The following is an 8464-nucleotide window of genomic DNA, read 5'->3' as shown; positions in this document are numbered from 1 at the left end:
TGGGACTCACTAATGAGAGTGCCAACCTGATAACCTCATCTGACTCACATCCCATCGGCCCCATTTCCAAGCACCACATTGAATCAATCATCCACTCTCCTAAAACTTCACAATCTCCCCCTCCTCTTCTTCATCTTCCTCATCCTCTTTATTTTCTTCTTTCTCTGGAGAACTGGAACTAGTACCACAGGTGATGGGCTTTGGCTAGCCAAGGCTGGGAAGAGCTGGCTCCAGGGCTTGGTAAGACACTGTGATGAAACCTAACAATCACAGATGGGGATGAAAAGATGGCCTCTCTGTCCCCAGGGTCAGCGTGATAACCATCAACAGCATCAGACTTCGAGATTCACCTGACCCTACAGCCCCACCTGTTCCAGCAGTCATTCCCATGGGGAATGCACCTGCTGGAGCACATCAAAGCACCAGGCAAGCTCTCCAGCCATCAAGGGGCCAGGGACCCCTGAGGTTATCCCAAGGATCATTTGGGGTCATTCTTAGAAAGAGCCAGGATCAGGAAAGAAGCAAAGCAGGAGTGTTTTTCCTGGTGGTCCTTCGCCATTGCTGGGACTCAGCCCCAGTCTGTGTGCATGGATGCACAGCCAGGGCTATGAAGGAGACATAATGCCAGGATCCTCTTCTAGTGATACATTCACTGGACAGCCAGCCTCCATGCACATGAATTCACTTCATTCTTCGACAATCCAGTGCGGTCAGCAGCAATTGACACTGCTGTCCCCAGTGTACAGATGACAAAATCCAGGCTCAGAAACAAATTGGCTCAAGTCACAGAACTAAGGAGAGAGGTTAAGCTGGTATTCAGATCCACATTCTCTAAGTCATGGTATAGGTTTCTTTTTCATTCGTTTCATTATGTAGACAAGATTTGAAAGCATTTATGTGTTTCAGGCACTTGCTATTGGTTACATAACTTAATTTTCATAATTATACTAGTCAGTGTGTTATAGGATCATCATTTTACAGATGATAAAACTAAGATATGAGGGTATAAGCAACTTGGCCAAACTCGTATGATCACCTTTTTCCCTAAGATTTATTTATTTTTATTGGAAAGGGAGATTTACAGAGAGAAGGAGAAACAGAGAGAAGAATCTGCTGCTGTTTCACTTCCCCAAATGACCACAATGGCCAGAGCTGAGGCCGGAGCTGGGCTGATCAGAAGCCAGGAGCCTCTTCCAGGTCTCCCATGCAGGTGCAGGGTCCCAAAGCTTTGGGGCATCCTCAACTACTTTTCCAGGCCACAAGCAAGGAACTGGAGGAGAAATGAAGCATCTGAGACATGAACCAGTGCCCATACGGGACTCCAGCACATGCAAGGTGAGTACTTTAGCCACTAGGCTAGTGTGTCAGGCCTATGTGGACACCTTTTAAACGCAATTATGGTGGATCACACTGCTTAGCAAATAGCAAACATGATTGCAGGGCAGCCAGAACACTTCCTATACTGCCACAGAAGTTCAAAAGCAAGTTGGAAAGCCACACATATCACTGGGCAGTGCCAGAGGGACAGGACCGATCTCAGGTCACCTCCTCATCTTCCTGCTGCTTCTGAATGCAAGGAGCACAGCAAGGAGAGTAGATTTTCATCAGATACAATTCCTGTGGTCAAGTTCAGGCTTGAGATGGAGGTGTATCTATGACCTCCTTAAGGGTAATTCTGCCCTCGCAGCACAAATGACCCAGATGAGGGCAGAACCCTGGGAATTATTATGTCTGGGGAATAGAAGGGGAATATTGGGGAAAAGTGAGCTGAGCCGTTCAGGTCAAAGAAAACACATGTAGAAAATACATAAATCATGTAGAAAATCAAAGACTCCATGGGTGTGGTAGCCTGGCAGCTGGGGTCCTCGCCTTGCATGCGCTGAGATCCTGTGTGGGCACCAGTTCGAGTCCTGGCAGTCCTGTTTCCCATCCAGCTCCCTGCTTGTGGCCTGGGGAGGGGGCAGTTGAAGATAGCCCGGGGTCTTGCGACCCTGCACCTGCGTGGGAGACCAGGAAGAAGGGGCTCCAGGCTTCTGGCTTCAGGTCGGTACAGCTCTGGCCGTTGCAAACATTTGGGGGTGGGTCGACGGACCAAGGATTTTCTTCTCTGTGTTTCTGACTTTCCAATGAATGTGAATAAATCTTTAAAAAGAAAAAGAAAAAAAGGATTCTTATTTTTAAAAAATCAGACTCTAATCTTCAATCTTCAGGCTAATCAATTCTCTTTCTTTCACTTTTTTTTTTAATTTTATTTGTATTTGAAAAGCAGATTTTACAGAGAAGAGAAAAAGAAAGAGGTCTTCATACTGCTGCTTCACTGGCCAGAGAGCTGCAACGGCCAGAGCTGGGCTGCTCAGGTCTCCCAACTGGCTCCAGGGTCCCGAGCACCGGGGTCATCGTCCATTGTTTTCCCAGGCCATAAGCAGGGAGCTAAATTGGACATGGAGCAGCCAGGGCAGGCACCCTCATGGAAAGCAAGTATTACAGGTAGCAGCCTAACTCACTAAGCCACAGTATCGGCCCCTTTATCTCCTTTCCAGCCCTGCTGGGACACCTACCCTGGGATAAGGAACTTTCCGGGTACTTATTTAACCCACTGCTACCTTCCCAGCACTCCCCGCTTACTTCTATTAGAGAATTCATCCCACAGTATTGGAAAAAAAAATTTTTTTAAAGATTTATTTATTTATTGGAAAGTCAGATATACAGAGAGGAGGAGAGACAGAGAGGAAGATCTTCCGTCCGATGATTCACTCCCCAAGTGACCGCAACGGCCGGTGCTGCGCTGATCCAAAGCCGGGAACCAGGAACTTCTTCCAGGTCTCCCACACGGGTGCAGGGTCCCAAAGCTTTGGGCCTTCTTTGACTGATTTCCCAGGCCACAAGCAGGGAGCTAGATGGGAAGTGGAGCTGCGGGGATTAGAACCGGCACCCATATGGGATCCCAGGGCGTTCAAGGCGAGGACTTTAGCCTAGTATTGAAAATCGCCTGAACACCCTGCAAATCTAGCTCACAATGATGCTGCATATCAGATCCACTCGAAAGGGGACAATAGGAGCTGAGTGGTCCTACGGGTGCAACCTTGGCTTTTGCATGCATCTGTGAGTTACCTGCGGTAGATGGATTTAGATTAGCCTCAGTTGTCGCATTTCCACTTCCTCTGGTGTCAGCAGGCTAGTCTGGGCGTGTATTTTGTGTGGCGTTAGCAAAGAGGCGAGAAGGAAACATGCCAAGCCTTCTAAAGACACTGGAGTCAGCGCACTTTCTTCCACTTCATTTTACAATTCTAAGCAAGCCGCACGATCTAACCCACTGTTAAGTGTTGCAATAATAGTCTTCACTTCTTTAACAGCAGGTGTTGCCAAATCAAAGGTGCTTAGGAAGACTAGCTATAAGGTTAAATTAAGAATCTGGGCAGTAATGCAATCTTCCCCAAGACCCTACAGTTAGAACTCCTCTGTCTTGAACATGGTGTCACAGGAGCTTATCACTGGCCCAGACAGGCAGTCTAGGAGAGAAATCATGAATGAGTAAGCAAAAATGACTTTTCTAGGTGAGGGAATAGTTCCAGTGAGCTGGAGTGATTGGCCAAATTTACAGTTACTTTTATAGCTGAGTCAGAGAGAAAGACAGAGACAGAGAATATCAGTCTTCTTTTAGTGTCACAGATTCTGGGTGATGAAACCGTCATGGCATAGCACCTGCCACCTCTGCCACTGGATCTGCCAGGAATGGGACTGGAGTAAGCCCCCCTGGTCACCTCTCAGCCCTTTTCCCACAGACCCCTGGGGTGCCGCTGCTGTGTTGTGGACTGGCCCACAGTACAGTCCTGGTTAGCTCCCGGCCAACATCTTGCTTAAGAGAAGAGAGGCTTGCTCTGCTGGCAAACAGAGCTTTTAAAGTGTATAAATTGGGCCCGGCGCGGTGGCGCAGTGGTTAAGGTCCTCGCCTTGCACGCCCGGGATCCCATATGGGCGCCGGTTCTATCCCAGCAGCCCCGCTTCCCTTCCAGTTCCCTGCCTGTGGCCCGGGAAAGCAGTGGAGGACGGCCCAAAGCTTTGGGAACCTGCACCCGCGTGGGAGACCCAGAAGAGGCTCCTGGCTTCGGATGGCATAGCATCGGCCGTTGCGCTCACTTGGGGAGTGAATCATCGGACGGAAGATCTTCCTCTCTGTCTCTCCTCTCTGTGTATCCGCCTTTCCAATAAAAAAATAATAAAAATAAATCTTTAAAAAAAATAAAATAAAGTGTATAAATTACACCTCAATTCGAAAGAAAATGAAAGCTCTAGCCTTTTGCACCGAGATGTCACCAGAAAACATGAGCTGGTTCTCTCTCTCTCTCTCTCTCTCTCTCTCTCTCTCTCTCTCTCTCTCTGCCCCACCTCAAGGCTAAGCTTCTTCCTCAAGAAGACCTCCCTGCCGCCAGTCAGCCTGTGCTTCCCTGGGCTTCTGCTTCCCGGTGCTTCCTGTGGAAGAAACTGCACCGCGAATGGGAAGTATCCACCTACTCACCCCGCAGCCTTCCTCCTGCTTGGCTCCTGGCTGAATAGGTACTTTACACAGAAGGCACTCAGTAAATATTGCAGAACAAATGGCTGAGAGTGAATGAATGAACGAGAGCTTGGAGCTGCTTTACCTCGTGCAAAGAACGAGATTCTAGAAGGGGGTCCTCAAAGGGTGGGGATATGGGTGCTATCCCTGGTCTACCTTCCTTACCCAGACTCAAACTCTGCTTACCCAACCTCTGCTTAGGGGTCCTGCTAAGCTTGTGATCAGCAATCCTGGAAAGCTCTGGAAGCTTCCCCGGAGTCTCAGGCTGCAGAGGTGTACGCATGCCAGGCCCCACCTGCCCTGCGCTCCAGCCTTGATGTGCAGGGCCCTGGAGGTTCAAATGCAAAACCTGCCCAGCCAAAAAAGCTTAAGCATCACAGCCTCTGCTTTATTGGTGGGAGCAAAAGCAAGCACCTGGAGTCGAGCCTGTCTCCAGATCAGCCCATCCTCGCTTCACCTGCCCATGCTACCAAACCATTTTTGCAGATTTATTTTTTTAATCTAATTGATGTACAGAGATGGAGAGACCTCCATCCACTTGTTCACTCTCCAAAGGACCACAAAGGCAAGAGTTGAGTCAAGCCAAAGCCAGGAGCCAGGATTTTCCTCCATTTCCCCATACTGGTACAGGTGCCCTAGGACTTGCACCATCTTCCACTGGTTTCCTAGGCCATTAGCAGGAAGCTGGGTGGGAAGCGAAGCTGCTAAGACTCAGACCAGTGCCCATGTGGGATGCCAGCACTGCAAGTAGAAGATTAGCTTGCTAAGTTACCACCCCATTCCCTAAAACACTCTTTTCAATGTGCCCTTTAAAGGGCAAATTTGGCTCAGTAGGAACTGGTACCGTAAGGTGCCAGCCTGGAAGTAACTGTCAGCCACTGCCCCCAAGGAAGCTGAGCAACCTGCCTCAGCATGCCCTCTTGGCTCCTTATGTCCAGGTCCCACCCTAGTCCTCTATCACTCGGATCTGTCCAGGTCCCAGCCCAACCTAAAGCCCGTGGGAAGGATGCCCAAGAGGCCCTGCCCAGCCCATCCAGGCCATGCTGACTTCCCGAGCCTCCAGCTGTTTGCAGGTGTTCACTAAAGCACCCCTTCCCCGCCATCACTGTGCTGTGTACCTGTGGTGATCCCAGAGTGCACAAAGCAGATGTTTGTAGAAGGTCACAGCTGTTTCTGATAATGAGTAAAATCATTACATGTCTAATAATGCTATTATTATTATGAATTATTATCATTATTATTATTATTTGCATTCCAGAAGCAATAAATGAGGATCCTCCCTCAGCAATCTCATAGGGGTACTTCCTGGTGTGGCTAAACAGGGGTGCTCGGCTGTAGGGGAGGGGGCACATGCCGGGCACAATTCCTTCCATTCTTCTATCAGGCATACAGCTGTCAAGATGTCTCTCTGAAACCCAACAAATGGATTCTAAATCCAGGGTCAAGGAGCAGAAGTTAGAGGGCAAGCACATTAGACCCCAGTCCCCAGCATGGGCTGTCACTTCATCGGGCCTTTTATTTCACTCCGTGTATAATTAAGAAGCGCGGACAGCACACAAGACATGGACTATCAACAAGGAACCAAGTGGGACGACAAGCACCTAGGTATGCAAGGATGCACAGCAGCCCCTAAATCGCCCTAACCTGAAGACACCCACGCACGATGCAGCACGGCTCAGCGACGGACGTGTACGTGGCAGCCAGAAGCGGCAGTGCAGAAGTTTCAGGTCTGCAGACCAGGCAGAAGAAGCTGGAGCTTCCTGGTCCCAGGCCTACCAGGACACAAAGAGGCGCAGATCCCAACCTGCACTGTTAGAAGTCAATAAGGCATATAGGAACTGAAAGCGGGTTTTGAATGGGCTGTGGCTCCCAGCCAGTCCCTTGTCCTGCCATCCGTCACAGCTGGAAGCTCTGCCCTGTCACTGGTGGCATCCCCGTGGCGGGTAGCCTGAACACAGCATTTGCAGTGAACATTACCCCCTTTGGGACCTCGCCTTCACTGTCTCCACCAGCTGCCTTCCAACTCTCCTGGGCCTTCGCTGGGTGGCCAGCAGCCCACACTGCCAGCACCTTAGGCAGACCCACAAAAACAGGAGTCTCGCCAACCCCCATTCCAGAAGTCCTGAAAACAGTTGGGGGTGAGTTTTTAAATTTTGCAGTTCCCAGCACCACCCTGTGGGATTGAGCCCCATGTGCTCAGCAACGAACTCCCAGCCACCATTCTGTCCACTCCTGTCTCATATTCATACTCGCCAGCAAGTGTGTCCCAGAACCACTTCCCCAGTAGCTGGAAGCCTGGCGCCTTGTCTCCCTCCGTTGTCTTTGGAGAGAGTCACAGATGGGATGACTTTGAGAGGACGGTTTGTTTGGCTCACAGTTCTGAGATTGGGAAGTTCAGCATCAGGAGCTGCGTCTGGAAGGTCGCTTTCTGTGAACCACCCCAGGGTTGTCAGGTCACCCCAGCCGGAGCCAGAGACAGCATCAGTTTTCAGCAATGACACAGCCTTGAAGTTCAGCCATAGACTCACCCATGTGTGAGAGTGGAGTACTTGCCATTCAACCACCTCTTGGAGATGGCAGCTGGCCCCACCTCTTACTACCTCACAATTGAGACTGAACTGCAATGTAAAAAGCTTTCAGTTGTGGATGTCTTTGGGGAGAAAGTAAGGGCCAAGGCCAAAACAAATGCAAAGAACTGAATTTTGGGGCCGGCACAGTGACATAGCAGACTAATCCTCTACAGAGCCAACCCAGCAACTATCAACAAATGGGTTCCACCACCTCTCTGGTGGAAGGGAAGGGGATGTTTGATGTTCGATCTGTGTGTAAGAAACTGCTAGTATAGTAAGCTAGGATGTGGTACCTGCCTCCTCGGGGCATCACCAGATGGTCCAAGTGCTGGTGCCCAGAGGGCCGTGCCTGGCAGCCAGTGCAGAGGTGAATGACTTGGATGGTGAGTCCGGGTGACCTCCATCCAAGTCACAGGGAGCTGGGCAGGTGCTAAGGATGTTGCTGCACCCACAGTCCTTCCTAGGAACCTCAGGGGTGCTGTTCATGCCCTGTGTGGACCAGAGCCTCTGCTCATTGATGGAGATGGGGAAGGGGTGGGAGGAGGGATCCAGGGGTGGGAGAGAGCATTCAGGGAGGGCTGTGCCTGGGTGGGAGGCATTCAGGTCTCAGCCCAGGCTCATAGCTTCATGTCTGCAACCCCACAATGATGATTTCTTGCCCCAGCTCCCCTGCCGCTGCCCAGGGTTGCTGGGGACCCGGAGCAGAGCCTATTGGGCTGAAAACAGTTGAAGTTTTCTTACAGGTGAATTCCCTTTCTCTACTGAATAAGGGGAACATGGGGGACTTTCAATGGCTTCCCGCCAAAGTTCACACTCTGGAAGCTTCTCGTTCTTTCTCCTATACTGCTCATGTGGTGCTGTCAAAGTCACACCAGACTCAAAATCCACATCTGTGTTCTCTTGGGTCTCCACAAGGGTTGGCCAGTAGTGTTGTGAGCACTGAATTAAGGCACTTCATATAACAGGTTGGCTTTCTGGATCCTGTTGAGAGACTGGAGAAGCTCATGTGTCTGCCAGGCAATAGCTTGGAGAAGAGGGCAGGGGGCAGAGATGAGCTCTCCAGACAGACCAGAGCCCCACTCTCCACAGCTCATTTCTGATCCCCAGGCAGTGACCCGCAGCCACTTAGCACATCACCCAAGCGGTCACTTTGGCAAGTTGGGCCTGCCTTGCTGGGCTCCTTCTGGGACTTGTGTTCATAACTCCAGCCTCTCACAGTCCATGGCCTCGCTATTACCATACACTGAGATTTCTGCATCCGTTTTCTATGGCTGGGTAACAAAGTCATGACAAATTCAACAGCAACATCCCCATCTGTGCTAACACTGACTTTCCTATT

Source organism: Ochotona curzoniae, unplaced genomic scaffold (genome assembly GCF_017591425.1).
Source record: "Ochotona curzoniae isolate NIBS_2020 unplaced genomic scaffold, NIBS_Ocur_1.0 patch190, whole genome shotgun sequence".
NCBI lineage: Eukaryota > Metazoa > Chordata > Mammalia > Lagomorpha > Ochotonidae > Ochotona > Ochotona curzoniae.
The sequence above is the reverse complement of the archived record's forward strand: the minus strand, read 5'-3'. Positions refer to the sequence as shown.